Genomic DNA, 8932 nt, shown 5'->3' with positions numbered 1-8932 from the left:
TGAGACTGATGAGCCAATGTTTGTACAACCTTTTCTTCAAGAATCTTCAAGTCAACCTCTTCTCTACCGTAACTACCTTGGAAATCACATGTAATTTGGTCTAAAATTACTTATTTTCAGAATGTTAAGCAAGGGAATATTCTTAATAGGAAAAAATTTTTGTTTTTATTTTTTTGGTCAGTAAAGAGTCATTATTTCTGAATGATAAAATTATAATATAGAAAGAATAATAATGTGGTCAGACCCTTCAGTTCAGGGACAGCAGAGAACATGTTCCATTATTTTTCTAGCCCCAACATCTGATGTGAGTCAAAGAATCAAGAGAATGGCAGGTACTGGGCTTTTCAGTCTCCCTATCAGCAACATGGACAGATTGCCTAGATTCTGCCAATCAGACCAGCTGCCTGGACTTTGAACAGAAAGTCAATGCCATGAAGAAATAGAGACCGTAGAAATCCAGCCTGGCAAATATGGCATTGGCTGTGGTGGCCTCACCCAGTTTTCAGAGGCAGCATTGGTGGTAGTTCTAGCAGCACGGCCCAGCGCCAAGCACAGCTGGAATAAAGTATGGAGTCTATGCCCACTGTGGTGACAGTGGTGTTATCACAGGACAGTCCTATGGTGTGATTTGTGGATTTTTGGGTGGATATAAGGAAGATTAGCCCTGAGCTAACACCTCTCCAATCCTCCTCTTTTTGCTGAGGATGACTGGCCCTGGGCTAACATCTGTGCTCATCTTCCCCTACTTTATGTGTGGGACACCTGCCACAGCAGTGCTTAGGTCCACGGCCGGGATCTGAACCTGCGAACCCCGGGCTACCAAAGCAGAGCATGCAAACTTCACCACTACGCCACTGGGCAAACCCCTATTTGTAGATTTTTTTTTCCGCTAGCAATATAACCTCCAAGCCCAGATCTCCAGCCCTCCCAGAGAATATATGAACTACTCACTGTCTTGTAATAGACTGCTTTTATGCCCAAATTATTACAATGGATCTCTGTTGCTTACATTCCAAAGCCCTAAATGATCAGTACATTGATGATGCTTTAATCTGTTTAAACCAGTAGTTCAGTAAAAATTTTGTAATCTGGTGAACTAACTGTTGTATGTGACTTTATTTTATTTCCTCTTTCTGTCCTAGCAAGCAAGTTTATATATGACAAATCTATCCATTAGTCCAGACAGGGTTTCTATTTTGTTTTGATTTGGTTTGGTTCTGAGTGTGTGTGTGTGTATGTGTGTGTGAGTGTGTGTTTAATCACTTGACCTTCCTCTGGACCTAGTAAGACTTATTGCTAGAACCAGGAACCTGTCCTTACAGTTACATGAGCAAAATAGAAATTGATATTTAATGAACATAGGTGTTCATTGTACTAGTCTATATGTGTTTTTGTTTTTATGAAAGATTTCATAGTACTTTTTTAAAGACAATTCAATGAGTGATTACATTTTGGAAAGCAGGTATTTTTACTCTTCTTATAGGAAGAATGAAAAACAGAAAAAAAGAAATAGTCCTAATATAATGTGAGTCACTACATTGGGATAAGGATAAAATTACCAGGGACAGATTCACATTAGTTTTAAAAATTCTTGTATCCCCAACAACTTAAATGGAAGCAAAAATGAAGTGTGCTGAAAACCTGGGCAAGATGGCTCAAAAGTTGTTCTGGTCATTATGAAGACACTGATGTAAATGATGCACGAGTTGAGCTCTCCCAAAATTGCTTTGTAAAATGCCAGAGTAGAAAAATCAGAATTTCTAAATTAATGTATGATCTTATATATTATGGAATTTTAATTACATACGTACAGTTAAATTAATACACTAAATATCTGAGTAGACAAAAATTGAATCAATATGCTGTGAAAGTTTAAATAAACATGTCCTTTTACTCAATAATTCTTCTAATTTTTTTAAAGGACAGTTTTGCGTGTAGTCTAATAATCTAGGCATTGGCACAGACAGACCTGGCTTCAAATCTTGGTTGTGTTCAGAACTAATTATGTGACATGGACAAATTATGTCACCTGTCCCAGCCTCCATTTCACCATCTGAAAAGAACAATTATAATACTTGCCTCCAAGAATTGCTAAGACTGAGCACGTAAAGCATTTAGCATAGTGCCTAGTGCATGGTAAGCACATGAAAATTTCAGCTATTGCAATGATCACTGTTATTATTGTTATTATCTTGGCACAGAAATATTCACACAAGTGTTTGACATTACACAAATATCCATCAGTAGACAAAACATTAAATAATTGGTTTCACCCGTTCTTTGGAATAAAAGCAAACCATTTAAGAAATCAGTTATCTCTGTATGCACTGACAGGGATGAAGGTCCAATATATGCCACTATTGATCACTATAAAAAGCAAGTCCCAGAACAATATATATAACTCCACTTTTTAAAATATGTTTATATAGATATCTGCTTGTATGTATTTATAAGTGTGTCTGAAAAGTTACATACCTCTTAACAGTAGTTAACTCTGGAGAGAGAGAATGTGAGTGGGAGCAGATAAGAGAAGCATTTCACTTTTATTTTACAGATTTTTCTTCTCTCTCTGTGTGACTATGTATGCCTTTGTTTACAACAAGCATGTGTTACTTTCATACTAAATAATTTAAAAATTAGTAAGCCTTTCCATCCTTTGTATTCAACAGTGACCTCCCAAATTTCACACCAGTAATAGTGCCAATTTCCACCCGTAAGTTATGCATATGGATAAGCATATTCTTTTTTTATGTGGCCAGTATCCTGTAATATTAACAGGAGTTGGTCATGTGTAAGGAAGAAACTCCCATAACTCTTTTTTTGGCATTTTTCCAACTGACAATTTGTTTATGGAAAATTTATGACTCTACAATGTGTTGTTCTTTCTAAAACCATGTTCTTAGACAATCACATGCCTTTTCCTTTGGAAAATTCTTGCCTTGCCCAAGTCAGTTTCATTTTTCTTCTTTTACCTGGCATGAATAATCAACCCTTCATTTTCTCTCAAAATCGATAGGCAATGGATTGATGGAGTTCATGTGTTCGCTCCACAGATATTTATTGCATGTCAACTCTGTGGAAGGAATTGCCTTACCTGCAACACCACAACTCTCTTCTGTCTCATGGATGGTTTGCAATAGATTGAATTGAAGCCTTCTGTCCATATATAGTTCATTTATTTTAGGCCAAGGTAACGTCCTCTGCCTACCAATTATAGCTTGAAGTCACAAAACCAGGTAGACTTTAAACAATGGGTTAATAGCACATACCACTTTGTACAGATTTAGATGATGAATGACTGGAATTTGAAGTAACTGGACAGCTGTCTGAACAGACTATATCATTATACGTAAAGGGATGCCATTTCTAACTATGATGATAATTAGAGTAGAGGAATTGCATAAATCAGTGGAGTTTTTTTTATAGCATTGTTTTGGGGGAACAATTTTTAACCCTCCTTATGGACTCAGTGCATTAGATTAGGATCCAATGCATGTTGCTATAATTGGAAAGATATAATATTCTTGTTTCAAATGCTACATGATGTATTTTCTTATATCGGAATCTATACAGTTAACATAATACAATAACGTTCTGTGGCAATCAAGGGATTGACTAAAATATGCCTGATGATATCATTATTGATATTATTACTATTATTGTTATTATTATTTTAGCCAGGTTATTTCTGTGCTTCAGAGCAATTCCTTTCACCTTTTCTAATATCCTACAGACGTATAATATCCCTCTTTCAGTTATCTGTTGCTGTGTAACAAAATGTTCCAAAACTTCTTAAAACAACCATCATTTATTATCTGTCATTATTCTGTGTTGTCTGGGATCAGTTAGACAATTCTTCAACTGATCTTGCTTGCAGTTTCTTACGTTATTAAGGGCAGACGGTAGATGGGACTGAATTCATCTGAAAGCTCACTTGGGAATCTGGGAAGAGTGGGCCTCATTCCCTCTTCATGTGTTCTGAAGGGTTTTCCACTCCATGTTATCTTTCCAGGTGCTCTCTTCATATGGAATCTCCACTTTGTAGTGAGGCTTCTTATGTGACCCCTTTAAATTCCCAAAGTAAGCTTTCCATGAGGGAAGAAATGGAAGCCACCTGTTTTCTTAAAGGGTAGGCAGGTACAAGCACAGGTTGAATTCACCATATTCTGTTGGTTACCCTAGTTCCAGGCCAGCCCAGATTCAATGAACAAAGGAGCCACACAAAAACATAAATACTAGGAGGCTTAATTGACCAGGGAACATCTTTGAAAACCAGTTACCACAATCTGTTTTTATGGAAGGGGACACAATAATGGTGTGCCTGTCCATTGTCTTTGGCTCAAATCTTCAATTACTCCTAGACTCTAAATTCTTTAGTGGTCAAGAACAATGCTTTACTTTTTTCTGCACAGTGCTTGGTGCTTAGTAGCATCTCATTAAAGTTTAAATCAATTGGAAGTCCTTTCACTATTCTCTCACTCCTATGTGTTTACTACTTTGTCATTACTACCAAAGTTCAGATTGCATTATACAATATGATGTAGTAGTTATTAGTACAGACTTTGAAGAGAGATGGATCTGAGTTCAAAGCCCAGCTCCACCACGCATTAGATATGTGATTTTTGCTAAGTTATTCAGCATTTTAAAGTATTGTTGTCTGTAAAATGAATATTTTATAATACTACTTTCATTAATCGAGACAAAACATAGAAGGTAATTTGCCTAGGGCCCAGGAATTATCAAGCACTCAATAAATGATAGCTGTTACTCTTTCTTTCAACTGTATGCCTATAGCACCTTCTAACCATCTTACTTTCTCCAGACTCGCCTACTTACAATTTGCAGTGCTATCAAATTAGTGGCCCTAAAAACATATGAAAGATTATATCACTCTTATTCTCAAAAAATTCACTGATTCTTTCCCCACAGTCTAGTCAAACATCTCTTAGCCTGACATTCTTATCCCTCCAAAATTGTGCATTTTCTCTTACTCTTCTTCTAAAATGCAGCCAAACTGATTCAACTAGGGTTTCTCAAATCATGCAAGTGTGTATTCTCATATCTTTTTTTTCCTTCTTTTGTTTTTCTCTCTGCCTGGAATTCCTCACTCCTGCCCCTCTGCTCCAAGTAACTGTTGTAACAAGTAGATCTAAAAATTTCAGAGGCTTAACACAACTGACATTTATCTTTTATCCTTATAACAGTTCAGAGTAGGTGTTCAGTGACATCCCAGGCGTGGAAGAATATGGAGTATGGGCCAGGTCTGGAAGCGGCTCACATCACTTCCGCTTACATTCCACTAGAGGGAATTGGGTCATATGGCCCAAGTGCAAAGAAAGCTGAGAAATATAAGGTAGCTTTCAGTCCAAAGAAAGGCACAGTACAAACTGATGCACAGTTAGCAGTTTGTGACAGGTTATTCACATTAAATAAGTGACACAATCCAGATGTAAGAAAAGAGGGAGTTGTGAGTTCTGTGACAAACTAGAAACCTCTTGATCCAACTACACAGGGTAATGTTAGTCAGTCTAGCCAACTTTTGCCATGGAGGAATGATTTTCAACTTTGACCTTTTGATCTTTTGATTTTTAAAGAAAACCAAAAACTAATTTTTGTATATGGCATCTCCATTTTTAAAAATATCAGTAACTAATTCAATGTTAAAAAAATACTGTGTGGACAAAATAACCCATCTACTGACTGAATCTGTCCAGCAGGCCACTGGTATTTGAAGTCTGCTTTAGACATCAACTGTTAAATTTGGGGAGGTACACACTTTATTGTCCCTGAAGGTTTGATTTATGTCAGAGATTCTGGGACAAATTATGAGAGAATTGGGCATTATAAAACTGACTCTGAAGAACATTCCCTAAATTCTCTACCTATTTTAGGGAATATACTTAAATTTTCCTTGTTCTTCACTTGCTAAACATGCTACGGTATTCATTATTTATATTCATTTAAATATGTCACATCCTCTGGGCATATGGTAGAATTTAACTTTCCCACCTCCTTTAGCATTAGATGTGACCACGTGACTTTTTTAGCCAATGGAATGTCAAAAAAAAAATGACTTGTCACTTGCAGGAGGTTAATTTAAGACCCATGCTGTGCTTTGCTCCTTTCTATCACTCTTCCTCATGGTGACTGGCAAAGATCCAGATGTTGGCTATTTTGTCAGCCTGGGACCTAGAGGGACAATGATACACAGCAGAGCTCCCAGCGGCATGCCACAAACGTGAGGCATGATAAAAAAAAAAAAAACTATATTAAACCCTCAAGATTTGGGAGTTGTTTGTTTGCACAGCACTATCTGATCTCTCTCGATTAATTTCCTTGTTAATGGCCATGTTTCAGCAACTGTTAATTTTTTGGAGGAGAAATTATAAGGCTTTGGATTAGGAATTACAAGACTTGAAGTCCCTTGAAGGGGGAACTAATAAGCTATGTAAACCTTGGTAACATTTCTTAATCTTTCTGACCCTCAATTTTGTCATTTATAAAGTGAGGGGTTTGGTACTGGATCATTTTAAAGATATTTCATTTAAAATCCACCTGAAGTGAAATATGCCCCCTTCTTGAATGATGACTAAATGCTTACTGATCTACTAACTGACACTGAACCCTACGCTAAGTTGTAGTAATGATTTTTTCATTATATTTATTATCACAATTTTTGGATATGCTTAAAATTATTAGATTTGAATATGTGTGTGTACAAGATAGGTTTGACTAGACGTAGTTTATAAACAAAGACACCAAAATTCAAAAAGATTAAGTGACTTGCTCCAAATTACAAAAATATTTAGTGGAAAAATCTAAAACCTAAACCTAGTGATTTCTGAGCATATGTTCTTTCTCTATTACCATATTTGCAATCTAAATTAGATTTCCTCTGGAAAGCTTTATTTATTTTATTTGTGTTTGATTTTTGCCTGACGTATATAATGCAGTTAGGATGGTTCTCAAAGACCATAGGTCACTTAACACCACCCACTGAGAGAAATATGGAAGAACACTTGGAGAATTCGCCTTGCTTTAAAAAAAAGAGAACATTTCAATATGTCTTTTCGTGGAGGAAAAAAATGAGAGAAGCAAGTTGAAGATGAGAAATTACTAGCCAGCAAGCATATTGTGATAAATCAGCCATAACATGATTATAGCAACTTCCTTGGGAAAAAAATCAATGCTGAATCAGACTTAGATAGACCAGGGGGATCAAATAGAGGTCAAAGGTACTTCTCCATCTTGAAATTGGATAATTATTACTGTTATTATTGTCAGTTGTTATAATATAATATCGGGAGAAATACACAGAGTCCCAATGCTGCTTTTATTGGCTGGCTAGACAAGTCAATCCATTACAAGGAAGTAAATTCAGATATATTAATCCATCTAAATATCAAGTGAATTAAGGTAATTAGAAGAAGGCTACCTGTGAGTCTCCTTGAGATTTTTTTTGAAAAATAAGCAGAAAGCAGAAAACAAAAAAGCAATTTTGAAAGAAGAAATTACTTGCATTCTTTTTGTTTTCGAAGTTTGACTATAAGTCTTGCTTTAATAGAAAATGTACCAGATTGGAAACCTGAAAAGATGGATTTGAATGCCTGCTTTGCCACTTTACCATCTACCTTGCCACCCACGCAGAAACCTGGAAACAATAGAGAGGCCTCTTTTTCTCTTATTCAGAACATTCAGTCAGTCACCAAGTTTTCCTATTAAGCTGCTTTAATAGTCCTGAAATCTTTCCCCTCCTGTCCACTCTACTCCCATTGCCTGCGTCTGCTCTTTAGCCTTCCTGCCTGTATTTCTGCACTAGCCTCCTCTCTCATCTCCCTGCCTTCAGCTTCTCATGTTCCTAGTACATTCTCCTTAAGCTCATCCAAGTGATCTTCCTGAAATGCAAATCTAATCATGACACTCTGTCCTTTTAATCATTACTAAATCATTCAGTAGCTCCCTCTTATAGGTAATTATTGTCCAATGATTAGAACTGTCTGTCTTCTCTTGCTAGACATCAGTCAAACTGATTATCAAACATATCCATTTTCTACTTAATATTTAGTGATAATTTTTTATTGCCCTTATTGGACTCTCAGCCCTCTGCTGGTGAGGTACTTTTCTTTTTATTTCAAAAGTCCATCTTGGGTTGTGGCTAGGGAATGACAATAGAGATTCCTTAGGGATCAGGCTCTGTGAGCACAACCTGATCATTGCCGCTCCGGGGAGAGCCATCTTTTATGGCATAAACTAAAACGTTTCTGTTTCTTTTTGAAGTGTTAAGAGGAACTTCTTATATGCTTCAGTATAAATGTTAGAAAATATATGCCTAATTTCACAGGAATGTATGTATGTGTACGCGTGTGTGTGTGTGTGTCGTGTTTCTAGAGCATGGTAACTGTTCCATTCTCAAAAAATAATTTTTTTTTTTTGTGAGGAAGATCAGCCCTGTGGTAACATCTGCCAATCCTCCTCTTTTTTTTGCTGAGGAAGACTGGCCCTGGGCTAACATCCATGCCCATCTTCCTCCACTTTATGTGGGACGCTGCCACAGCATGGCTTGACAAGCAGTGCGTCGGTGCGCCTCAGGATCCGAACCGGCGAACCCCGGTCCGCCACAGCGGAGCGTGCACACTTAACCGATTGCGCCACCAGGCTGGCCCCTCAAAAAATAATTTTTGATAAGTTATTGTGATGAAAGAAAATAAACCATATGTTTGCAAGTGCAAGAGCCCAGACCTGTGATTCTATGCTCCAGTAACGCTATTAACAGATTATAAAGCCCATTTTTTTAAATAACCAAGAGGTTTGATCTACATGGAAGGATTTTTATTCTGTCTCTTGAACAACCCAAGTGCGATATAACACAAACTCAAGGGAGTTAATGCTTGAAGGGCACCCTTCAACGAATGGAATAAGTAAGTCGGTGGAG

The sequence above is a fragment of the Ceratotherium simum genome, chromosome 4 (genome assembly GCF_057802395.1).
Source record: "Ceratotherium simum simum isolate JZ-2026a chromosome 4, ASM5780239v1, whole genome shotgun sequence".
Taxonomy (NCBI): domain Eukaryota; kingdom Metazoa; phylum Chordata; class Mammalia; order Perissodactyla; family Rhinocerotidae; genus Ceratotherium; species Ceratotherium simum.
This window is presented reverse-complemented; position numbering follows the sequence as displayed.